The following is a 27,043-nucleotide window of genomic DNA, read 5'->3' on the forward strand; positions in this document are numbered from 1 at the left end:
ATGATATACCTCTTTAAGGTGTCTTTTGCGAGACGATTTAGAGATCCCTCCTCCTGCGAATCCACCGTTTATCATGTGAACATGCCTCTCGGGGTTGTGAGGGGGACGTTCAGCTCGTCCGACCTCTTCGTCCCTTCTTCTCTTCCTCGGTTCATCTATTTTGTTGGCCCGGAACCTGTCTAGTCTTCCTTCCCGGGCTAGCTTCTCTATGACGTTCTTTAGGTCGTAGCATTCGTTGGTGGGGTGTCCGTAAACTCGGTGGTATTTGCAGTACTCTGTTCGACTTCCTCCTCTTTTATGCTTAATCGGGCGAGGGGGCGGGATCTTCTCAGTGTTGCATATCTCTCTGTAAACATAAATAAGGGACACATTGAGGGGAGTGTAGTTGTGGTATTTTGTAGGTTTTTCAGTAGGATGGTCTTCTTTTTTGCTGGAATCTTTATCCTTGTCCCGAGGCGGGTAGAAGAATCCAGATTTTGAGGTTTCTCCTAGTCGAGAGTTCTCCTCCATATTAATATATTTTTCAGCCCGTTCTTGTACCTCGTTTAGAGATGTTGGGTGCTTTTTGGATATGGAGTGGCTAAAGGGTCCTTCTTGCAGGCCATTGATGAGACCCATGATGGCTGCTTCTATTGGCAGATTTTGTATGTCCAGACATGCCTTGTTGAATCTTTCCATGTAGTTGCGGAGGCTCTCCCGATCTCCTTGTTTAATCCCTAACAGGCTTGGGGCATGTTTGGCTTTGTCTTTTTGGATAGAGAATCTGGCTAGGAACTTCTTGGCGAGATCATCGAAGCTTACTATTGATCTTAGCGGCAAGCTCTCGAACCACTTTATTGCCGTCTTGGTCAAAGTGGTCGGGAAAGCTTTACAACGGATTGCATCTGAGGCATCCGTAAGATACATCCGACTTCTGAAATTGCTGAGGTGATGGCTTGGATGAGACATACTTTCATACAGAGTCATGTCGGGGGCTTTGAACTCCTTTGAGACTTTAGCCTTCATGATCTCTTTTGTGAACGGATCTTAGTCCTTGTGGGGGTTGTCCTCGTGGCTGGATCGAGTGGTCTTAGTTTTGAGATCAGCTACGAGCTTTAGGATCTTGTCCTCCAGCTCTCGACGTCGTCTTATTTCTCTATGAAGGTCTCGCTCGGCCTCTCGCTGTCAGTCGGCTTCTTGTTCCAGCTATTTAAGGCGATGTTGTTGTTCTTTGATAGCTTCCAAGATTTCTGTGTTTGGGGGTTATTTATCCCCCTTATTTTGAGGTGTTTCCTTTGGCGTGGCATCTGTGTTTTTATGCGGCGTTCTATCTTTCAAGCCAGAGTTATGATCGTTGTCAAGGTTGTCGCATGGCTACGAGATGACTTCCGGGTTCCCCGGCAACGGCGCCAATGTTCCGAGGGTTACCTGAAACTGAAGGTCGATCTCGGATGAGATCTGTTGTGGTGGCTGGAGCTGCCGTGTCCGACTTGTTGAGCCTTAGGATGTTGCTGCTCCTTAGTCACCGTAGGGTGGTGGTACCTGCAAGAGACTCCAATGCTTAAGTTAGCACGAGCTTTAGGCAGGTTTTTTGTGTAGAATCAGAGTATGAGTTATACCTAGGTACTCAAGTGTATTTATAGTAGTGTAGAGTGACCTCCCTTTGAGATAAGTTAGTTATCTTATTTTATCTTTTGTGGGTGGGTCCCCTTATCTTTGGCCAGCACCTTTAAGTGGGCTGTGATCTTCTGCTTTGGGCCTACTTGGGCCCTTATAGCAATTTGGCCAAGCTCTTTGGAAAGAGGTCGGTGTCAACTAACCTTTATAAAAGGTCGGTCGTTTTTGTCTTCATCCAATCCGGATTGCCTAGCTTGACTCATGGTATAAACACTTATAAAATCAAACATGTGGATACTGGTGTCGAAGTAAAGTCGATTTATGGAAAATATCTAAAACAATATCAATTTCTAGAAGATAACATTTGAAATAAAAGCTAAGATGTCGAAAGTATAAGGACAACAAAATATATAAAAAAAAATTGATATGACTTTTCTCATAGATAGGTCTCCAAAAGTTCTTCTAAGTCAAACCTGAGACGTACCATTTCTTCATCAATTAAGCTGAAAACAATAATTTCTTCATGATCTTCGAGTTGTAACTTCTTGTATTTCCTTTTGAGTTCAGCTAGAGTGCTTTTCATTTTGCACAGTTCTCGATCAAGATCTTTTTTTCTCTTATCAGCTTTAAAGAGAGGCCCTCGTAGTAGAGTTTCATTTGCACGAACTTGAGCAAGTTCTTTTTCAAGTTCTTCTCTTCGACGAACCAGTTGATTGAGAGTTTTAGTTGCATAAGCAACGTTCATTTCATACTTTTGATAAGTTTTCTGTGATGATGCATATGAATCTTCGAGTTGTGGATATTCTTTCTCAATCTCTTTCATGCCTTTTTTGTAGTTAGTAAGTTTTCCATGAGAGATGAGCAAGTTGTTAATAATTTTCTTGAATTTCTTTACTTGTTTGAAAAATTTATCACCCTACCACACAAAGCCTTATGCTTAAGTCATAAAGCACAGGTGGCGAGGTATTACGACCTCTAAAAGTAAAATACGTATATAAATATAGTTGAAAGAAATCATATCTAGGGGCCTTGAAGAATATGCTAAACAAAAGCAAAAAGCAGAAAATCATGTCACACTTGCAAGGTTAATCGTAAAACGGATAGGTAAGATCATAAGAACGCTAAAAACATAATATACAGATCAGAGATTCGAAACACAAATATCAAGCTCGAGACTTGACCAGTTAAGCTAAGGCCGGCCAGAGTATGTAATTACATATATATATATATATATATATATATATATATATATATATATATATATATATATATATATATATATATAACCCAAAATATAACTCAAACTACAAAATAGACACCTGTTTCTCTAAGTCAACCTCTAGGAGGGATAAAATACAAAAATATACATGCGGAGATTCTATATACATATATACATAGCCTAAAATAAAAATATATAGCCAAAAGATAGTTCTTCGCTTGTAAGGAGGGTCTCCAGATGCTCAACGAGGTGCCTCTCGACCTGCATCTGAAAAACAATAGAATATATATGGAATGAGAACCGGACGTTCTCATCATGGTAAAGATGTCCACATAGTTAATATAAAAGATCCCAAAAAAGCCAAAGGCATTTCTAGAACTTCGACACTCAGATTTTAGCTTAAAGATCCAATTAAACCAGAAATTAAGTTATCTAAGGTATTCAAGTTCTAAATCTAACTTTAACTAAACAATTCACTTTCTGACTCCTCCAATCCTCCAAATCACCAGTGGAACAACCCCCTCATACCTCCGACAAGAGGGGTCTCTCAGATAACATACACATACAATTCAAGTAAGGAAAACAAAGACAGAGGTGTAATTACAGCAAAGAAAACAAGTAGCAGATAAGCAGAGTTTAGCAATTAAGCAAACCAAAACAATGCACACCCAAGCAAAACATACAAATGCAGATGATGTATGCCTATCCTATGACTGATGAGTCTCATCTGTCGGTTATATAGCCATCCCAACATATCCTGGTAGTTAAACATTGGACAATCCCTCTATGCGCACATTCCCAAGCTCAAAAATAATATCCATGGAGTCAAACTCCAAGCTCAATAATGTAATATTCCATGGAGTCAAAATCCAAGCTCAATAATATTCCATAGAATCAAACTCCAAGCTCAAATATAATATTCCATGGAGATATCTTGCCGTAAATTCCCAACATTCGGCACCCAAATCCTACCCTTGTACCTCCATATTCCGTCTCCGTCCCACAAAACTCCCCATCGCTTTCCCTTCTGGATTGCCGGCAATACCTTTTGTAACTCCTGATCATCTTGTTGAGCTTTTAAAATTTTGGACTTGAAGTCACTAGAGATCTGCAGTTGGATCTGGCATACACTCCCATTAAATTCTCAGACACCCAGTCTCAAATCCCTAAACTTGCTCACCAACTCCTCTTCCTTAATCATCATCCAAGCAACCGTCAACGACTTCCGACTTAAGGCATTCGCTACAACGTTCACCTTCCCTGGGTGGTAACTTAACTCAAAGTCATAATCTTTCAGTAACTCTATCCACCTTCTTTGCCACATGTTGAGTTCCTTTTGATAAAAGAGATACTTGAGACTCTTGTGATCAAAGAAGACTAAAAACTTCATGCCGTACAAGTAATGCCTCTAAATCTTCAATGCAAATACAACCGCCGCCAATTCCAAGTAATGAGTTGGGTAATTAATCTCATGAGGTCTCAGCTGACGCGATGCGTAAGCTACCAAGTTCCGGTGTTTCATTAACACACATCCTATACCTTTCAACGAAGCATTGCAATACACATAAAAAGGATCATTAGGCTCAAGTAACACAAGCTGAGTCGCTGTAGTCAGTTTCTGCTTCAAGGCTTAAAAGCTCACCTCACATTCTTATGTCCAGAAAAACTACACATCCTTTCAAGTTAACTTTGTCAAAGGAAATACAATTTGTGAAAAGTCTTTGATAAACCTCCGATAATATCCTGCTAAACCTAAGAAGCTTCTGATCTACGTCACTGATGTAGGTCGTCCCCAATCTATTGCTGCCTCAACCTTTGAAAGATCCACCACTATTCCCTGCTTATTCACTACGTGACCCAGAAATTTCACCTCATTCTTCCAGAATTCACATTAGAAAGTTTTGCGTACAACTTCTCTCTTTCAGAATCTGGAGCACGATCCGCAAGTGTTTCATGTGCTCCTCCTTAGTCTTAGAGTAGATTAGAATATCATCAATAAAGACAATGATGAATCTGTCCAGGAAAGGACGGAATATCTGGTTTATATAATCCATGAACACAACAGGAGCATTGGGTAACCCAAATGACATCACGGTGTATTCACAGTGACCATATCAAGTTCTGAAAGCGATTTTCGGGATATCTTAATTTGTCACTCTTATTTGGTGATAACCAGACCTTAAGTCAATCTTGGAAAAGACATCAACTCCTTGCAATTGGTTCATCAGGTCATCAATTCTCGGCAACGGGTATTTATTCTTTACAGTTACTTTGTTCAACTGTCTGTAATCTACACACAGCCGCATACTTCCATCCTTCTTTTTCACCAACAGCACCGGTGCTCCCCACGGAGAAACACTCGAACGAATGAAGTTCTTACTCATTAACTCCTCCAGTTGAGCCTTAAGTTCAGCCAGCTCCAAAGGCGACATTCGATAAGGTGCAATTGAAATTGGTCCTGCTCGAGGAACCAGCTCAATCACAAATTTAATTTCTCGAGAAAGAGGAAATTCAGGTATATCTTGAGGGAATACTTCTGAAAATTCATTCACAACTGGAATCTGATTCAAACTTTGTTTGTCGCCTGACATACCGGCAGCCATAGTATGATTCCCAAACACTCACTTCCACTACAATTCACCATGGCAAATTTCAGGTAATATCCATTTGCCACCAGCGGTTCTTTAGACCCTTCAGATATAAATTGCACTGATCGTTCAAGATAGTCTAGTATTACATGATGCTTTGACAGCCAATCCAAACCCAGAATTAAATCAAGTCCAGTCATCGGCAAGAAAATCAAGTCATGGACAAAAGTTCGGTGCTTAATTTGAAACATAACTTGTTGACAGCCTAATCTAGTTACGACAGCCTCAGAGGCAGAAGTATGTAATTACAAATCATAGGTTAGCATGGTTATCTTCAATCCTAACTTATTGGCTTTCTCAAATGATATAAATGAATGTGATGCCCCAATATAAAATAAAGCAATTAAGATTTTACCACCAATTTCACATTTACCTCTGATCAGAATGTCTGACCTCTCAGCACCATCCGCTGACACGGTAAACATACGTCCCTACTATTGAACTCTCTCAGCTTCCTATCTCTTCCTCTCTGGACAATTTCAGGACAGATGTCTGGCTCCACCACAGTAGTAGCATACACCTAATTCAGCTGTACATGGAGTGTTAGGATGATATGTCCCACATATTTTCCCTGATTGTTGTTATTATTGAACCTCCGGAAGGTGTTATGGCTCTGTTGTGATTGTGGAACATAGCCTCCTCGCATGAAATTCTGTCCTCTAGGTGCAAAGTTCCTCCCCTGATCTCTCCTAACAACGGTTCGGTGTTCACTCTTGTCCAATGCCACCTTTCTCGCACAACCCTCAGCAACTTTGCTCTTGTTTACTAATTCAAAAAAAGTTTTAATCTCCATTGGGCCCACTGTGCTTAGGATGTCACTCTACAGACCACCTTCATATTTTATGCATTTCCATTCTTCAAAATCTCCTGGAGTATCCTGACAAATCCTAGAGAATCGACATAATTCCTCAAACCAACTGGTGTACTCTGCCACTGACATAGGACCCTGCTTCAGCTGTAGCAACTCAAGCTTCTTCGCCGTCTTTACTGAGTTTGGGAAATACTTCTTATAAAACTCGAATTGGAATACATCCCAAGGGATTGCAAAATTATCTCGCTGTTCCCCTGCCACCAATACTAAGCTTCATCCATCAACTGATAAGTAGCAAACTCAACACACTGATCTTCAGGCACTTGTTGAGCTCACAAGGCTTGTTCCATTGTCTAAAACCAATTATCAGCCTCTGTGGTAATTGTGGTTCCTCTAAAAAGTTGGTTTTATTTTCAGAAAAGTTGCTAAGGCCATCAGCCCATTTTCACCATTACCCCCATTTCCGATATTAACTTGCTGACCAAGGGCCTCAGTCGTTGCTTGCATAGTACCGCCATGTTCTCCAGGGAGTTTGCAAATTTCACGGGATTATTCGCAATTGTTTCAGGTTCCGCATTACTATTTCGACCTCTGTCTTGACCGCGTCCACGTCCACGTCCACGAGTCATCATTTGGTTCCTGTTCACACCAAACAAGTGATATTAAGGTGATCAGTCTCAATATCTCAAGTCTAATGCTTCAAAGTCTCAAATGCATCCGCATAAACAAATATGCCACATATATCAATTAGATATCCTAATTAGCATATACACACACCCAGAGTATGCTCAAAAGCATAGTCAGTCAGTCCCTCAAGCTCTACAGGAACAAACTGCTCTGATACCATAATATAACACTCTACCATACAGGGCCTTACGTTTAAGTCATAAATCAGAGGTGGTTAGGTATTACGACCTCTAAAAGAAAAATACATACATAAATATAGTTGAAAGAAATCATATCTAGGAGCCTTGAAGAATAAGCTAAACAAAAGCGAAAACAAAAAATCGTGTCACACTCGCAAGGTTAATCGTAAAACGGATAGGTAAGATCATAAGAAGGCTAAAAACATAATATACAGATCAAAGTTCTGAAACATAAATATCAAGCTCCAGACTCGACCTGTAAACCTAAGGCCGGCTAGAGTATGTAATTATATATATATATATATATATATATATATATATATATATAACCCAAAATATAACTCAAACTACAAAATAGACACCTGTTTCTCCAAGTCAACCTCTAGGAGAGATAAAATACAAAAATATACATGCGGAGATTCTATATACATATATACATAGCCTAAAACAAAAATATACAGCCAAAAGATAGTTCTTCGCTTGTAAGGAGGGTTTCCAGATGCTCAACGAGGTGCCTCTCGACCTGCATCTGAAAAACAGCAGAATATATATGGAATGAGAACCATAGGTTCTCAGCATGGTAAAGGTGCCCGCATAGTTAATATAAAAGGTCCCGGAAAAGCCAGAGGCATTCTTAGAACTTCGACACTCAGATTTCAGATTAAAGATCTAACTAAACCAGAAATTAAGTTATCTAAGGTATTCAAGTTCTAAATTCAACTTTAACTTAACATTTCACTTTCATCTCCTCCAATCCTCCAAATCACCGGTAGAACAACCCCCACCCTCATACCTCCGCCAAGAGGGGTCTCTCAGAAAACATACACATACAATTCAAGCAAGAAAACACAGATAGAGGTGCAATTACAGCAAATAGAACAAGTAGCCGATAAGCAGATTTTAGCAATTAAGCAAACTAAAACAATGCACACCCAAGCAAAACATACAAATGCACATGATGTATTCCTGTCCTATGGATGATGAGTCTCATATGTCAATTATATAGCCATCCTGACATGTCCTGGTAGTTAACCATTGGACAGTCCCTCTGTGCGCGCATCCCTACGCTAAAAAAAAATATCCATGGAGTCAAACTCTAAGCTCAATAATATAATATTCTATGGAGTCAAACTCCAAGCTTAAATATAATATTCCACGGAGTCAAATTCCAAGCTTAATAATATTCCATGGAGTCAAACTCCAAGATCAATAATATAATATTCAAAATCCATATATATATATATATATATATATATATGCATGCCCATGGGGAAACTCAGGTAGTTAAAGTGCCCAGTCACATCTTGCAACAGAGGGTCAACAAATAGTCTCAAATACACAAGCCACATAATAATCTTTTTCTTTTTAAAATAACACTTCAAATCAAAACTCCAATTCTTATAGAAATTTTGGCAGTATCTTCTCTAAAACTCGAATTTCTGCCACCCTTCGAAGGTTGAAACCACCAAACCAAACACCTCTCGATCATTCAAATCATTTCCAATATCAAATTATTTCAAAATTAAACAAATACTAATATTAAATCTTTTCCCAAAACCAACAAACTCCAATAGTAAATCATTTACAATAACTAAACCCCACATCATATACCGTATACATAAACCATCAATAATTCTTTGAGTTCATTCCTACTTAAGGTCTTCTAGCCTCAGTTTTCACGTGACGTTAAATATTAACTACGAGAAACTAAAAACATACCTTGGCCGATTCCTTCTTAAGCTCAGAACACCTTAAAAACCTCTCATTTCACAAGCTCCAAGCTTCCAAACGTCAATTTCTCAAACTTAATTACCCGGATTTCGTTCCAAACCGCCCAATTGAACTCTAAATCAACCAGAACGCAATCTATTTCACACAATATCAATATAATCATCATAGGATTCAATAAATCGATGATTCACAAGGGTTCAACAATTTCTTACCTTATCCACAGATTCAACTGGACAAAATCCAGTGATTATCTACTGCTAGAGTTCACCTAAACCATCAAAATAATTTAATTTCTCAATACCCAAACTCAAAAATCTCAAAATTGAAGAGGGGAAGAATTTGATGAGAAATGAAAATTTCTTACCACTTTGTTCGGATAGAATTGAAGAGAATTCCAATCCGATACGAACACGTGGCCGTTGACGGCTCGTCAATCGGAGGTCTGAATTGAAAGTTACGGACGACTGAATTTCGGAGACGTTAGGTTCTTTTCTCTTTACGTGAATCTCTCTTCTTAGCGTATCTCATAAAAGAGAAGGAAGAATGCTCATTTTCGGTGGTTTATAGGTTGAGCCTTGGCCCGGTTCAACCAGTTTGGCCCGTTAGCCCGATTTTAGACCAAAATTTTTAAAATTAGTGTTAAAATTCATATTTTTAATATTTCTACTCCTCTAAATGATAAAATCTAATTTTTCTAATTTCTTTGAATAATAATTTATTTATTGACTAATTATTTATTAATTTTTCAAGGTTTACAAAAAATCTTATGGGTACTTGATATCCAAGGGTTGAGCTTAGAATGTCAGAAAGCAAGTTGTTTAGATCATCTTGATTTAGCCATTCATCTACAGTGTGCTTCGATAGATGAAGAAGCCTTTTTAAACTTTCGAGATCTTGAGGAGTTAATTCTTTTGGGAATTGAAATTATGATGACTTGTTAATGAATGAAGATTAAGGAGTCATTCCCATTTTGTGGGACAAATTAGAAATAGCAAAAAGGAGTTCTTTCAAGTCAGCTTCTAGTGTTCTAGAAGCTTTGTCCAACACAAGTTGTTGTTTTTATTGAAGTAGATCAGTAATTGAATTTGCCTTGTCAACAAGATTTGGTGTAGTATTAGACTCAGAATTTCCAAATGGGACAAGTTCGCTTACTTCCTTGTGTTTGTCGGTCGAACTATTCTCTTTAGAAGGAGAAGACAAAAGAGTGAGGTCGACATCGATTTTGTGAGGAGAAGAATCTTTTTTTACAGATTGAACCCTTGAAAGATTTTCTTTTTTGGTTTTTCTTTTTTAAAGTCAGCCTCTTCGACAAGTTGATTAACTTTTTTATTAGATTGCTCAACCTCTTTGTTAGCTTGGAAGTAATGTGATAAACATGTCTACTAGACGAAAAAATCAGAGAACCTCTTTTTCTTTGTTATCAAGATATTTAGTTTTGGGTGGTATCGGAATCAAAACTGCAAGTAATTCCTGAGGAGCTTTCTCAACTTGAAATGATTCAAATCATAAGAATCGAAGTTAGTATTAAAAATTGTAAAAGTATGACTCTTGTGAATAAACAGTAGATATTAGAGATTACTTTTGATTCCTAAAGTTGGAATTCTGATGAAGATGTCAAGTTTGTTGAAGAATTATCATAATTTGAGTTACTTGAAGCAATGGTAGATTCATTGGAAAAAATGGAAGTTTTTTTGGAAGGAAAACTGGTGGATTTATCAGTAGATTCTTGGATGGAAGCATCTTCCTGAAATTAAATTTTTGGAAATCACCATTAGTTGGTTTTAAAGTAAATGATATTTATGTTTGCATAAGAAAATGGATTTGATGTTGTATTAGCTACCTTACTGGGAAAAAAAACTTTTAGTGAAACCTTGGATTTTTTCTTGTTTTTTGGTTGTTTAGATGATTCAGTTTTTCTTTTCGATGACTTCAAAATTAGCACTTCAATAGTTTTTGGATAGGATTTGATATGCCTTTTGAAAATGTTTTCTAAGAAATGATCATAGCGAGAGTAGAAGTTTTCCACCACTCGATAAATGATTTGGTGACGTAGCTGCTGCGAATGAAAGAGAGTGGGAAGTAATGACTTCAATGTTTCTCATTGCGTTTGAGACATTTGTCGATTTCTTTCTTCCTGTTGAAACTTAATTAGCATAAAGGAGGGGATTTGCTTGGAAATGGTGCTGGAATAGCTTGAGAGAAATTCATTTGCCTTGCAACATAAAGTGGGGCATGAAGGATAACTCGGAGTTGATCTTTCTTATATTAAGGAATGCCTATTGGGATAATTTGAATAGAAAGAAAGTTGGACCACATGTCATTGTTTGAGTGTTGTTGATCATCATTATTATCTTGTCAAACAATGGGGCGTCGGAACTAGGTTGGCCCACACTTTCGATCAACAAATGGAGTAAAGTTTAAATCCACATTTTGAAAGCTTTTACACAAGTGAAACTTTGAAAATACCCCCCAGTCCCAAAAGAGTTCACTGGTGGAATGTGAGTGAGCAAAGTTTGGTTGCAAAGTGGTTAATCTAAGTCCTTCGGTACTTTGTCTTTCAGTAGGAGGAATCCCTTTGTGTTTCATGTATTTACCAAAACCAGCATTCATCCAAAGTTGCAGTAACCAAAGAGGTCCTCCAACGCTGATTGAAGATTTCTTTCCAAGGCTATCAGCCATTTGCCCTAGCTCATCATAAAGATTGCCCAAAAGTAGTTTGGCTAAGTTGAGTTTTTATTTTCCATGAATCAAGGAGGCCAATGGGATGTATAATTTTTTGTATTGAAACCCTTCTTGAGCAGAAGACTATAGCATTAAGCCAGTAATATAAAAAAGTCACATGTTCATCCTCTGTAACTAGGCTATTTTCTTCTCCCATGTTTTGTCTGATAAATTATCTACAAGAGCTTTTTTTGATAATATTATATTTATGCTCAGGTTTCATCACGAAAGTAACTATTGATCCATTTACAGAAAGCCTTGTGGTAGCAGCAACATCGAAAAGTTTATGCCCGACCATACCACATGGGAGATGGAACAAGGACATCGATTCGAAGAATTTTGACCGACTGAATCAACAGGGACATTGATTTGAGGGATAGGAACTGACACAGAAGGTTTCGATTTTCCTAGGCTTGTCGAAAAATGAGGTCAATAAATTGAGTATCGCGATCAATGGGAGTTGTGCAAAGGGCAGTTACTTAGTTATGCATTTAGCGGGAAGAGTTATTTTTTGAACTTCTCAAGAGATGGCACTTGGCAATATAGGATTGGTTAGCTTGTTCTATAAATTAAGAAGGTTCGGTAACGTCAAGCGGTTGGAATTTGTCTTCAGAAAATACTCTTGCACACTCACATCCCAGCGACTTTCTAAGTCTACCAAGGGTTTCTTTTCTATAGGATTCCTTCCATGTTTTTTCATTTCTTTTAAATTCCTTGTAATTTTATTTTTTGCGGTTTACTTGTCCTTTGCAAATTCTTTTCTTTTCTTTTCTTCTTTAAAGTTCTGCACTATCATTTTAAATTCAAAGTCCTTCGATTGTGTTGGAGGCATTTTTATTGATTTCTTTAAATTTGAAGTCATTTATTTTGATTTGTGTAATTTCAAATTCAAGTATTTCAATTCCAGTTTACATTTCAAGTCTATTCTTTCTTTCATTTGTTTCAAAAATGGAGTTTTGGTATAATTTTCGAAATTGGTATCCATAGAAGAGGAGTAGGTTTCGCTCCTATATTATAGATATCGAATCAACACAAATTTGTTAAAAATCTGTATAACACGAAGATGAGTTCATTACTAGGCTACTAGTTGGCTTAGGTCAATAAATGATCCCATATATCGATCGATTGATCGATGTTGATAATGGACCAATCATGTGGATAGCCAATAGTTTGTCATCGAGCAATTAATTATATATAATTGTGTGATACTTAAATATCTAATCAAATTCATTATGCGATTTTGGTATTCCGTTTTTTTGGTAAGATCTTTTGCATGTGTAAATTATATGGTTGGTAAAATTTTCAAATTTCGTTTTTCACATGTTTATTTAAGCACTTCTCATTTATACGTAATTGCGACTGCTTGTACTGGATTTGAGTGTCATACTTTATCAATTTAAATTAGCCTGTAATGGTTGTGGAATTTCTTCAAATTATTAGTCTTATGCTTGTTAGTTGGTCGTGGTTAATGATAATGTCAACTAATTGCAGCGGGTCTTTCACTATGAGGACGATATCGGTGGAAAAATAAAGCGCAGAATTATAAAGAAGATAGGAAAGAACTGAAAGGATACAAGGCACAACCTGTATCATAAGTGTTACAAAGAAATAAGGACTTATGAGGAAAATCTTGAGCATCGCCCGAAAGGAATAGAAGAAAATGAATGGAAAAAGTTCCTTGACTATCGCCAGAAGGAAGAAACAAAGGTAACCCTTGGTATTTTTTAATATTTCCACAAAAACATACATCTGTATACATATTACACCCTTTATATTTTATATTCAACATCTCTTTCTCATTTACATTTGTTCTGTTATTTGTTCATAGAAAAAGTGTAAACAGACCGCTTTAAATCGGAGCAAGTAACTTTACACACATACTGGGAACTCCAAAACATTGGCAAGAAAAAAAAGACGAAGTGGTAATAAGTAATTATTTGCATTAATATTTTGATTAATCTTCCTGAATATGTTGTTGTTGTTTACATAATTGTGTCGATATCAATGATATAGGAGGAGAGCAAGGAAGGCCCGTTGGTAGAGGAGAGTTGTTTATCATGACTCATAAGAAAAAAAACGGCTCGTATATCCATCTCGATGCACGTGTTGTTAGTGTAAGTCATGTTTGAAAATTTCAAGCAACTTATCTTACTGTATATATCGTGCTACTGTTAACTCATGCCTTTCCAATGTGTTGTATATTTGTAGGAAGCAACTGCGAATGTTGAGAGGCAGGATGAATCTTCTAAGCACCTTTCACAAAATGATTCGCTAGCACAAGTTCTCGGAAAGGAGCACCCAGGACGAGTTTGTGCCCTAGGTGCTGGACCATGTCCCACCCAAGTCTTTGGTAACACTGCTGGACAACCTTCGGGTTCTGCAGTGCCCAATGAAGAGTACGAGAGGGATTGCAGAATTGACGGCTAAGCTAGAAGAAGAGAAAGTGAAGAGACAATCGATACATAAGGTCTTGGGATATCTAGTCCAATAGCAAGGATGCAATTTGCTAGCTGAGGTTGCTACAGAGCTGGCTTTCTTGGGCAATACACCGGACTCGTCACGCGCAGGGTCATCTTCATCTGGCAATCACGACCCGAAACAAAAATTTTGAATTTCAATCAATGTTTTTAGATACTTTTGCATTTAAGTTGGTTTAGTGCTTTCTGCTTATTTTCTTCAAGTTAAGCATTCTTACTTTATTTTGGATGATGTTATGACAATCTAATTATATATGTTATGTTTGCATATATTTAATTTGGTTTGTTATGTTATTTGGCTGTTTTACTTGGTTGCAATTTTTTTAAATTAATTGAAAATAAAAAAATTAAAGTTTAATAAACAGACATTTTCAAAAGAGGCAAAATAATAAAAACCTAAAATTTTAATGGGAATTTTGAATTTGGCGGCAGTTTTTAACCGCCGCAAAACAGGCATATTGTCCATTTTTCTGATATTTAGCGGCGGTTATCACCTGCCACAAAAGGCTTTGTTTTCATCACTGTCATTTAGCGGCAAACCGCCGCAAAATTGGGGATATCATTTTTCACTCTCATACTGCAGCGGGTAATAACCGCCACAAAACCAATTCACAATTTGCGACGGTTATTCTACCAATTGTAAAAAACCGCCGGTAACCGTTTGCCCACGCTCCATCTTCTGGCGTTTAATTAACCGCCGCAAAACGGCTCCAGAAACCCCCACAAAATGCCAGAATTGTTGTAGTGGAAAGAACTCATTCATTCTTATATTCTAAAATAAAGATTTTCTTTTTTTATTGTAGTAATTAGCAGGTCATATGTGCCGCATTTAGTTTTTCAATTAGTAATATATGTAGTAATAGAACAAAATAATAAATAATAGATCTATTTTATATATTATATAAAAATTAGGTATCTGCACTTAATAATAAACTAGTCATCTATGTATGAAAATAATAGAATAAAATTATAAGAATCATCATTTTATTATTTTTGCTATTTTAACTCTTTTTATTTTTTTTTCTTTTTACATGTAAATTTTATTTTACGTTAATTTTATTTATTTAATAGTAAAATATACTCATGTTAATTTTATAATATAATAGTCTATTTTTTTGATATATTTTGATTCGTATAATTACTATTGACATTGCTATTATCGTTTTGTTCAATTAGTCTTCATTTGTTTTTATGACTTGACAATTAGAAAAAAGAAAAAAGCAAAGAGAGGAGAAAAAGAAAAAAAAACACCATGGCTAGAGATACAAGGTGCAAGCTAGAGGGTAAAACAACGTCATTTCTCAGAATTGTTAATTTATTATTATTAATATAAATTTTACTATTTCTTTTCTAGTATTTTTTAATATGAATTTTATTTTTTATATTTTATTATTATTAATGTTTTTATGTTTTTTACAATTATAAAATTGTTTATAATAATTTTTTGATGGAATATTTTTTTGATTTGATAGAATTTTTTTTTTAATTTTTCTGTCATATATTAGGAGAAAAAAGAGAAGATGCAAATTAAATTTCAAATTTTAAATTTAAATAAGATATGTAAATGACAACTATTAAATTAAAATTTAAAATTTATTTTAATAGATTTAAACTCTTTGTATTATCATTATTAAAAATTTTAAATACTATTATTAATTGTTACTATTGTTATTTTCTAAATGATAATAATAATAACATAATATGTTGCAAATGAATCAATAATTTAAAAATATAAAATGAGATTAGTCATTGGACGGCAAAAAATAATGAGAAAATATCAGGAGAGGAATGTACCTAGCATAGTAGGCGTCGATGGCAGCTAAATATGTAGAATGTATCCATCATGGAGAAATACTATGAAAAGCAACATTCGAAAGTTGAATATGCTTAACTATGAATTTGTATTGTCCCTTCATATCATACAATGAATACCTACAACATTGAGTAGGCCACTTTATCAGCATAGCGAGATTCACGTAACAAACTAAAAAGAAGAAACAGCAAAACACAACAAATACAATCAATTAACTCATTAAAAATAATTCATTACAAATTTACAATGAACTAATTATATTAAAGAATTGTCAATGAGTAATAGTTCAAATGGCATAATCTCCCTATACTCAATTAAGAGGTTGCGGGTTCGAGTCTCATATCTTTGGTAAAAAAAAATTATATCAAAAAATTAATTTTATTACATATTTACATATCATATAATTTATTATAATTTATATCAATTAATTAACTTTACTATTTTATAAAGCTACCCAATACAACTGTTTTAATCTATCCCAAATTCTCCAACTATATGGCAGACTAAGTAGACAACAGATTAATTTCTCCAAGTCTGCTGTGTTTTTCAACAAAAACACCCCTTTACCCATTAGAACTGAACTAGCGGCATCTTTGGAAGTCCCAAACATTGGGACGCAGGATAAATATTTGGAGCTACCCTCCATAGTACACAGATCCAAAAAAGAAACATTTGCTTTTATAAAAGAGAAGGTGGCGAAGAAGCTCTCGCATTAGAAGAAATCATTTCTATCTGCTAGTGAAAGGGAGGTGTTGATCAAAGCAGTCGGTTCAGCTATACCAATTTATACTCTGGGCTGTTTCAAACTCCCAGATACCCTCTTGGATGAACTGCACCGAATGATGATGCAATTTTGGTGGGACAGAAACAGAATGAAAAGAAGATGCAATGGATCAGTTGGGACACTATGACCAGAGAAAAGAATTTCGAGGGTATGGAGTTTAAGGACCTAAAGGCATTCAACCTAGCCATGTTAGCTAAACAAGGATGGAGGCTGATGACTAAACCACATTCTCTTTTCTATAAAATCTTCAAGAATAAGTACTTCAGATACAGTTCTTATCTAGAAGCCAAACTAGGAAATCGACCATCCTGGGCTTGGCAGAGTCTTTTGGAAGGAAGGAAAATATTGGAGAAATGAGTTAAGTGCAAAGTTTCAGTTCAGGGATCTGTCAGAATCAAAGAAGACCATGGTTTGGGGACTAACAACCATTTCGCATTGCAGTTAATGAATGCAGAGATGAATCGCCTACCTGGGTTAGACAGCTAATCACAGCCGAGGGAGAATGGAATCACCAACTCCTTATGGAAGCCTTCCCACTAGACACAGCTCAGCAAATTCAACAAATTCCTATAAAAGAAGAGGAAGACTCGATTATATGGTGCAATAACAACTTAGGGGAGTACTCAGTAAAATCTGAAAAAGTATAGCATACCAATTCTTTCACCCTCCAGTGAATTCACTCCATCCCCGATATGCAGATTCAGAAATGTGAAAAACCTTATGAAAAATGAGAGTAACACCAAAGGTCAAATTATTTGCTTGGAGATTAGCCCATGAAGGCATTGCAGTTAAAGCAAAATTGAACGAAAAATTACGACAAGTTAGCAGCTTTTGTCCCCCGCTGTTAATCCACACCGGAGACACCGATGCATGCCACGGTCTTTTGCCCAGAAGTTCTTCAAATTTGGAACAGCTCTCTAGTAGCTAGCACTATTTTCCGCGACCCTAACCTAAAAACTTGGGATTGGTGGAGTCAATTCATGGAAGCTGAGAAATCTAAACCCAAATCAGAAGTGCTCAGGTGGCTTACCTTCTATGGCAGATTTGGTTGGCGCGGAACGCTTTAGTCTGAGGACCAATGACAGGAACCTGGAAAAATTCTGTCTTAGGCGATATTGTTAGAGGAGGAATACCGGCGACATCATTTTCTCAAACCACCTTCTCTATGAACAGCAGTTACTAGCGCTTTAGAACTTCTTCCTCTCTTAATTGTTTTCTTTCTCTCTTTTACCCATTAAATAAATTTTATTTAGCATTTCGATTAAAAAATTTTTTTGTCTTGACATAATGTACTCCAGGAGAACATAATGTACTCCAAATATAAAGTTCTTTTATACAATAAAAGATATATCTTTTAAAAAAAAAATTAACTTTAATTTATGATATCAGATATTTTGATTTATTAATTTATAAGTTGCATAGTAAAATAAATGATGCATTACTTATTCAGATTAAATATAATAAATATAGATTAATTTAATTAAAAAAATTATTATCTCCTATATAAAATAATAGATTTATAATATAATAATATTAATTTTAAAATAATGGATTTGGTCTAATTTTGTCTAATTTATATTAAACTAAAATGTCGTTATTATTTTTAATTTTAGTGATGATTTAATTTGTTTAAATATTTAATTAAATAATTTTTTAAGCTTATTTTTAATTATTTTTGTTAACCTTACTTGAAATTGTTTTATTTGTTCTATAATTTAATTTAATTATTTGGTAGTATTTTTAATTTATTTCTTTTAATATTTTAGTAGTATTTTTTAATTTATTTCTTTTAATCTATCAAACCGAATCAATTATACTAATTATATATATTAATTAATTTGATTAATTCATTAGACACTAAAATAATGACTACAAATAAAATAGACAACTAAGGTATTTTTAATTAATCATTAAATCAAATCAAATTATATGTATTGAGCCAAATTTAAATAATGTGAATTAAGAACTAAGTTAAAATAAGATAATTTCTTACTTATTCAAAATGAAATAAATATAAATTAATTTGATTAGATAATTATGGTCTAATGATCTTTTATATATATGGCTAAACAAAATTATAAGAATCATTATTTTTATCTTTCTTGTTATTTTAGTTCTTTTTTCTTTCTCTTTTTTTTTTTATGTGTAATTTCTTTTGTGTATAAATGTACTCATGAGAAATCATGAATGAATCTCTAATTGATTGTTTGTTTGTTTGACGAATGCTATACTTTAGAAATATTTTAATTTAGTCCTTCTATCACTGCTAATGGAAGTTGGATATGTAGTAATTCAAGATAGCTAGTGTAATTTTTACAGTATTGGATAGAAGAATATTTGTTAAAATGAATATACTCATTGTAATGAATTATTTTATCAATCTGTTATCTTTTACCTAACAAACAACATTTATGTTAAATATATTATTTTCATCAAAAGCCAATGAAACTATACATGATTGATTGATAATTCTGTGTAAAAATATGTTTAATTATTCTGTTGGTCCCTATAGTTTCGCAAAATTTTTAATTACATTTGTTTCCAATGAGGTGAATGAGATTTTGGGCCTAATTACAGTTAGAGTTAAAGAAGGTCAGAAAAATGCTAATAATACAAACGATGTATATTTTTAATACTCAATAATAATAAATATATAATTAAAACTAATATTGTTCCGTACAAAATAGTAAAACGTATATTATACTTGAAGCATATTCAATTCGTGTCAACTGTTATTGTTTCTCGGTTACGTTATATGATAAATATGGTTATTAAAAAAATTTAAATTAACTTAAATATATGCAATATTATTCCATACCTTTTATTTTATTTTATCATTATAAAAGGCCATATATACTAAAAGAGAACCTCAATTTTTTACCAATTATTCTTTCATAGTTTCTATAAAATAAATAGATAATTTTGTTGTTTTCAATTCTTTTAGTGTGTATGGAGGATGTGGAATAATATTGTATTTGGCAAGAATATATGGGATTTTGTTTGAAAGGCTTAAGCATGAGGTTTGGCACTTGTTAATGGCATATTCGTAGATGAAGTACAGAGTTGACAAAAAGATGGCTAATAATTTAATAAAAGAATGAATGGTTAAAGTTTTCTCAATACTAAATATTGTAATGCATGATAGGTGTAAAACCCAAAACTTTTAAAAAATTTTATTATGAGTCAATTTCAATTCATTTATGCATTAAAGACTTTAATTTCAGAAATTATTTTATCAAAACTAATTAAATCAAATTTTGATAATTAAATTAGAATTTTTATCTAATTTTTTAATTATTAGATAATTTCCATATTTAAATTATAAAGTTTAGTAATTGTAAAATAATAAAAAAAATTTATATGAATTGATTTAAATAATTGAGATTTTAGAATTTAATACTCTAATTCTTATAAATAAAGAAAATTAATTATATTATCTTATATTTTAAATTAGAATACTTATTTAGAAATAATTTGCAAGTTGATGAATAAACGGTATTTTTATATATAATTATTATTTGATTAAATTGGGTTTTTAATTTACTATTCTACCCTCCAATTTTATCAAATTACCTACATTAGCCATAAAATCCCTAATTTTTACTTTTTTCTCAAATTAAACCCTAACCCTAACTCTAATTTTCCACTCACACTCTTCCTCACTCAACACACATGGTTACAGGGGAGGGGGAAACAGACGGAAGAAAGAAAACAGGAAGAAAGGGAGAAGTGGGAACGAGGAGAGCAGATGAGAGGAGGAAGAGGGCACCAGCAAAAGGAGGGATTGCCGTCGCCACAAACTCGCGTCGCCGCCGTTTCGTCGAGCTACCGCCGCCATCGCACGAAATAGAGGGAGAGAGAGATCGAGTAGAGTATCGCGTGAGAAAGGAGAAGCTGCCATTTTGCTGTTGTCATTGAGCCTCGATCGTCGCTGCCGGAGGAGCTGCTTCCAGCCGCCGTCGTCGCAGCTGTTTGAGCTGCTAGTGCCGGATAAGCCCGAGGAGAGAGAGAGAGAGACGACGTGACGGGAGAGAGGAGGAAGCCACCTGTAACGCCGCCGGAGCTCCTGTCGCCATCAGAAACTGCCGCCATGGCCGTCGCCTTCCCTGCTGCTGGAGTGGTTGTTGCTGGTCGTGTATGGCTATCGGGAAAGTTGTTATGGCTGCCGAAACCACCGCTGGAGCTACGGTTACTTGATTTTCGGTTCTTTCTTGGTACGGTAGGTTGGCTTGCCCCAAAACCCCCTATCTATTGCTATTCTAAATATATTACTACGGATTTCATGTCGTTAATATTTTAGAGTTGAGTTACCGAGGTTGCATGCTGGTGCACGAAATTGTGATTACACTTTTTCCAACTCGGCACAACTAACCAGCAAGTACACTGGGTCATCCAAGTAATACCTTACGTGAGTAAGGGTCGATCCCACGGAGATTGTCAGCTTGAAGCAAGCTATGGTTATTTTGTAAATCTTAGTCAGGAGATTAATGATAAGAGTGATTATATTTATGAAAAATAAATAACATAAAATAAATAGTACTTGTGATTCAGTAATGAGAAACAGGCTGAGGTTTCGGAGATGCTTTATCATCTGAATCTCTGCTTTCCTACTGTCTTCTTCTCCAAACACGCATGGCCTCCTTCCATAGCAGGCTGTATGATCCTCTCGGATGAAAAATACTAAGCGCTGTCACCGCACGAATAATCATCTATCGGTTCTCACTAGCGTTGGAATAAGACCATTATCCTTTTGCACAATGTCACTGTGCCCAACATTTGCGAGTTTGAAGCTCGTCACAGTCATCCCCTTCCAGATCCTACTCGGAATACCACAGACAAGGTTTAGACTTTTCGGATCTCAGGAATGCTGTCAATGATTCTAGCCTATACCACGAAGGTTCTAACCTCTGGACTCGGTCCGTGGATTAGAAACCCAAGAGATACGCACTCAAGCTGTCGCCCAATGACTACGTTGAGCTCAGATAGAATGGAGTGATTGTCAGGCATGCGTTCATTGGGTTGAGGATAATGATGAGTGTCACGGATCATCATATTCTCCATATTGAAGTACGAGTGAGTATCTTAGAATAGAATCAAGCGTAATTGAATAGAAAATAGTAGTAATTGCATTAATCCATTGAAACACAGCAGAGCTCCTCACCCCCACCTATGGGGTTTAGAGACTCATGCCATAGAAGATACAATATGAAGTGTAAAATGTCATCAGTTCCAAAATGAATCTCTAAAAGTAGTTTTTATACTAAACTAGTAACTTAGGTTTACAGAAAATGAGTAACTAAGTGCAGATAGTGCAGAATTCCACTTCTGGGACCCACTTAGTGTGTGCCTGGGCCGAGCTTTCAAGCTTTCACGTTCATATGCCCAAAGTTGGCGTTAAACGCCACCCTGGGTGCCAGAATGGGCGTTTAACGCGGAAAAAGTTGCCAGTTCTGGCGTTTTACGCCAGAAAGTTTTAGGCTAACTTTGGACACCAGTTTGGGCCATCAAATCTCGGGCAAAGTATAGATTATTATATATTGCTAGAAAGCTCAAGATATCTACTTTCCAATGCAATTAAGAGCGCACCAATTGGGCTTTTGTAGCTCCAGAAAATCCATTTCAAGTGCAGGAGGGTCAGAATCCAACAACATCTGCAGTCCTTTTTCAGCCTCTGAATCTGATTTTTGCTCAGGTCCCTCAATTTCAGCTAGAAATTACCTGAAATTACAGAAAAACACACAAACTTATAGTAAAGTCCAGAAATGTGATTTTTGAATAAAAACTAATAAAAATATAATAAAAAGTGACTAAAACATACTAAAAACTATGTAAAAACAATACCAAAAAGGGTATAAATTATCCGCTCATCACAACACCAAACTTAAATTGTTGCTTGTCTCCAAGCAACTAAAAACAAAATTGAATAAAAAGAAGAGAAGATACAATAAATTTCAAATATCAATGAAGCTCATTTCCAATTAGATGAGCGGGGCTAGTGACTTTTTGCTTCTGAACAGTTTTGGCATCTCACTTTATCCTTTGAAGTTTAGAATGATTGGCATCCATAGGAACTTAGAATTCAGATAGTGTCATTGATTCTCCTAGTTCAGTATGTTGATTCTTGAACGCAGCTAGTTTATGAGTCTTGGCCGTGACCTTAAGCATTTTATTTTCCAGTATTACCACTGGATACATAAATGCCACAGACACATAACTGGGTGAACCTTTTCAGATTGTGACTTAGCTTTGCTAGAGTCCCCAGTTAGAGGTGCCCAGAGCTCTTAAGCACACTCTTTTTGCTTTGGACCACAACTTTAACCGCTCAGTCTCAAGCTTTCACTTGACACCTTCACGCCACAAGCACATGGTTAGGGACAGCTTGATTTAGCCGCTTAGGCTAGAATTTTATTCCTTTGGGCCATCCTATCCATTAATGCTCAAAGCCTTGGATCCTTTTTACCCTTGCCTTTTTGTTTAAAGGGCTATTGGCTTTTTCTGCTTGCTTTTTCTTTTTCTTTCTTTCTCTTTTTTTCGCAAGCTTTGTGTTTTTCACTGCTTTTTCTTGCTTCAAGAATCAATTTTATGATTTTTCAGATTATCAATAACATTTCTCCTTTTTCATTATTCTTTCAAGAGCCAACAATTTTAACATTCATAAACAACAATATCAAAATATGCACTGTTTAAGCATTCATTCAGAAAACAAAAAGTATTGCCACCACATTAAAATAATTAGATTATTTTCAAGATATAATTCAAAATTCATGTACTTCTTTTTCTTTTTCAGAAAACATTTTTTCATTTAAGAAAGGTGAAGGATTCATAGGACATTCATATCTTTGAGACATAGTCTCTAAACTTTATTGATCATAAAATAAAAATAAGACATGAAATAAGCATAAAAGTAGACAAATAATAATAAAAGAAAGGAAATTAAAGACATAAAAATAAATGACTCTAATACTAATGCTCATGTAACACTTAAAATAGATCTCTAATAACAAAAGTTATCACAGAGTTAGGACTCAACAACCTGCATTGGGAGAGGCAAGTGCTCCTTCAATTTGTGGGACGCTTGGCTCTTCAAGGGACAATTTCTGACACTTTAGCTCCTGTATCTCACGCCCTTGTTTCTCTTGTTCTATGAGTAGTTTGCAAAGCATGCTGTTTTGATTCTGTTGCTTCTCTTTGAGTTGATTCACAGCTTCTTGCATCTTGGTGACAGATGCTTCTAAGCAAGCCCAATAGTCAAATTGAGGAATTTCTGAAAGGAGTTCATGTGCCCCCCTCTTGGTGGGGTTATCTTGAATTTGAGGTCCATCCATCACTTTTTGGTGATTGGGCATTCAACTGGGATAAATTCATCCACACCCATCTGTACCCCCGCATCTTTGCATATCAGACTAAGCAAGCTTGGGTAGGCCAATTTGGCCTCAGTGTATTCCTTGTTTGCAATTGTGTAAATTTTAATGGGGATCAACTGATGAATCTCTACCTCCTTTTCTAGAATAATACAATGAATCATCACTGTCCTCTTGACAGTGACTTCAGATTGTTTGCTGGTTGGGAGTATAGAGTGCACAACGAAATCCAGCCAACCTCTGGCAACTGGTTTAAGATCTCCTCTCTTTAACTGGTTTGGGACACCTTTTGAATTCGTAATCCATTTGGTTCCAAGGAGGCATATGTCCTCTAGAACTTGATCCAGCCTTTTATCCTTGGCCATTTTCCTTTTAAAGGACTCTGGATCATCATGCAGTTGAGAGAGTTTAAGAACTTCTCTCACTTTGTCCAGGTGGAAGTAAATAATCTTCCCTCTGACCATAGTCCGGAAGGTGTAGAAAGCAGTTACCTCTAATCTTTGCTTCTCTGTCATCCACAGATTTGCATAGAATTCTTGTACCATGTTTCTTCCAACAGGTATCTCAAGATTAGCCAGGACTTCCTAGTCCCTGTTTTGAATCTGCTCTTGGATCTCCGGGTATTCATCTTCTTTCAGATTGAATCTAACTTCCGGGATCACTGATCTTCTGCATACTATTTTGAGGTAGTGGTCTGCATGTTCTTTGGTGTAGAATTTCTCATGCATCCAAAGTGGCTTTGAGTTTCCTTCTTTCTTACCTCTTGAAGTGGTTTGTTTTCCTTTGGGAGCCATGAACTTTGTTTGTTTTGGCTTAGGGATCACGAAAATCACACCAAACTTAGTGCTTTGCTTGCCCTCAAGCAAAATAGAAAGAAAGAAGATGAATAAATAGAGAGAAGGATTCCAATGATGAACCAAAGGGGGTGGCCGAATTTATAAATAAAGGGGAGGGAGGGAATGGGGTCGAAAAAAAAAAAAAAAGAGAAAAAGATATGATTGAAAGATATGATTGATAAAAGATAAACATGATATGAAAAAGATGAGATTCTTTTCAAAAATTTAAAAGATAGGAGAAGGATATGAGGAAGTTAAATATGAATTTTTGTTTATGTTTCTAGAAAATAAAAGATAATATGAATTAGTAAAAAAAATTTGAAAAGGATTTGGAAAGATGAATGAATTTTTGAAAAGAATTGAAAAGATTTGGAGAAGAATTAAAAAGATTTTATGATATTATTAATTTTTGAGAATGGAACTTGAAAAATGAATGTTTGTGCTAAATTGATGCAGAAAATTTTGAATTAAAACATGAAAATTTAAAAAAAATTGAATTGAAAATGAAATTACCTCTTCCCTAACTGTTCTGGCGTTAAACGCCCAGAATGATATCCATTCTGGCATTTAACGCCCATCTGGTGGCCCTTTTGGGCGTTTAACGCCTAGCTAGGTACCTTGGCTGGCGTTAAACGCCAGAAATCCTTCTTCACTGGGCGTTTTTTCGAACGCCTAGAATGATGCCAATTCTGGCTTAAATGCCCAGAATGCTGCCTATTCTGGCGTTTAACACTCAGAATGATACCTTTACTGGCGTTTTGATGCCAGTGAGCTCCTTTCCTCTGTGATTTCTCTGTTTTATATCTTGAACCTCCATTTTCCTGACTTTTTCACTGAAAATATATTAATTTATCTAACTGTTACAAACATCTAATTATTGATAATGGCTAGGTTGCCTCCCAGCAAGCGCTTCTTTACTGTCTTTAGCTGGACTTTACTGAGCTTTTAACTTAGTCTCAACTTTGAGCATTCTTGCTCAACATTGCCTTCAAGGTAATGTTTGATTCTTTGTCCATTAACAATGAAATTTTTTTCAGAATCAATATCTTGAAGTTCTACATAGCTATATGGTGACACACTTGTAATCACATATGGGCCCCTCCACCGGGATTTCAATTTCCCGGAGAACAATATGAGCCTAGAGTTAAACAGCAGGACCTTCTGTCCTGTCTCAAAGACTCTAGATGACAGCCTTTTGTCATGCCATATTTTTGCTTTCTCCTTATAAATTTTGGCATTTTCGAAAGTATTGAATATGAATTCTTCCAGCTCATTCAACTGGAGTAGTCTCCTCTCTCCAGCTACCTTAGTATCAAGGTTTAGGAACTTGGTTGCCCAGTAGGCTTTGTGTTCCAGTTTCACTGGCAGATGACAGGCTTTTCTATACACAAGCTGGTATGGAGAGGTCCCTATAGGAGTCTTGAATGCTGTTCTGTATGCCCACAGAGCATCATCCAGACCTCTTACCCAATCCTTTCTACGGGCATTTACAGTCCGCTCCAGGATTCGCTTTAGTTCTCTATTTGAGACTTCAGCCTGCCCATTTGTCTGTGGATGATATGGAGTTGCTACTTTATGGTTAATTCCATATCAAACCAGAGCAGAGTCAATCTGTTTATTGCATAAATGAGTGCCACCATCGCTGATCAGTATCCTGGGGACATCGAACCTATTGAAGATATGCTTCTGGAGGAACTTCATCACTGTCTTAGTATCATTAGTGTGTGTTGCAATTGCCTCTACCCATTTAGATACATAGTCTACTGCCACTAGAATATATGTGTTTGAGTATGATGGTGGAAAATGCCCCATGAAATTAATACCCCATACATCAAATAACTCAATCTCTAAGATCCCTTGTTGAGGCATGGCATAACTGTGAGGCAGATTACCAGCTCTCTGGCAACTGTCACAGTTACGTACAAACTCTCGGGAGTCTCTATAGAGAGTAGGCTAGTAGAAGCTACACTGGAGAACCTTGGTGGCTGTTTACTCACCTCCGAAATGTCCTCCATATTGTGATCCATGGCAATGCCATAGGATCTTCTGTGCCTCTTCTCTAGGCACACATCTATGGATCATTCCGTATGCACACCTCTTAAACAGATATGGTTCATCCCACAAGTAGTATTTTGCATCAGAAATCAATTTTTTTGTTTGCACCTTGCTGTACTCCTTGA

Source organism: Arachis hypogaea, chromosome 11, assembly GCF_003086295.3.
Source record: "Arachis hypogaea cultivar Tifrunner chromosome 11, arahy.Tifrunner.gnm2.J5K5, whole genome shotgun sequence".
Lineage (NCBI taxonomy): Eukaryota > Viridiplantae > Streptophyta > Magnoliopsida > Fabales > Fabaceae > Arachis > Arachis hypogaea.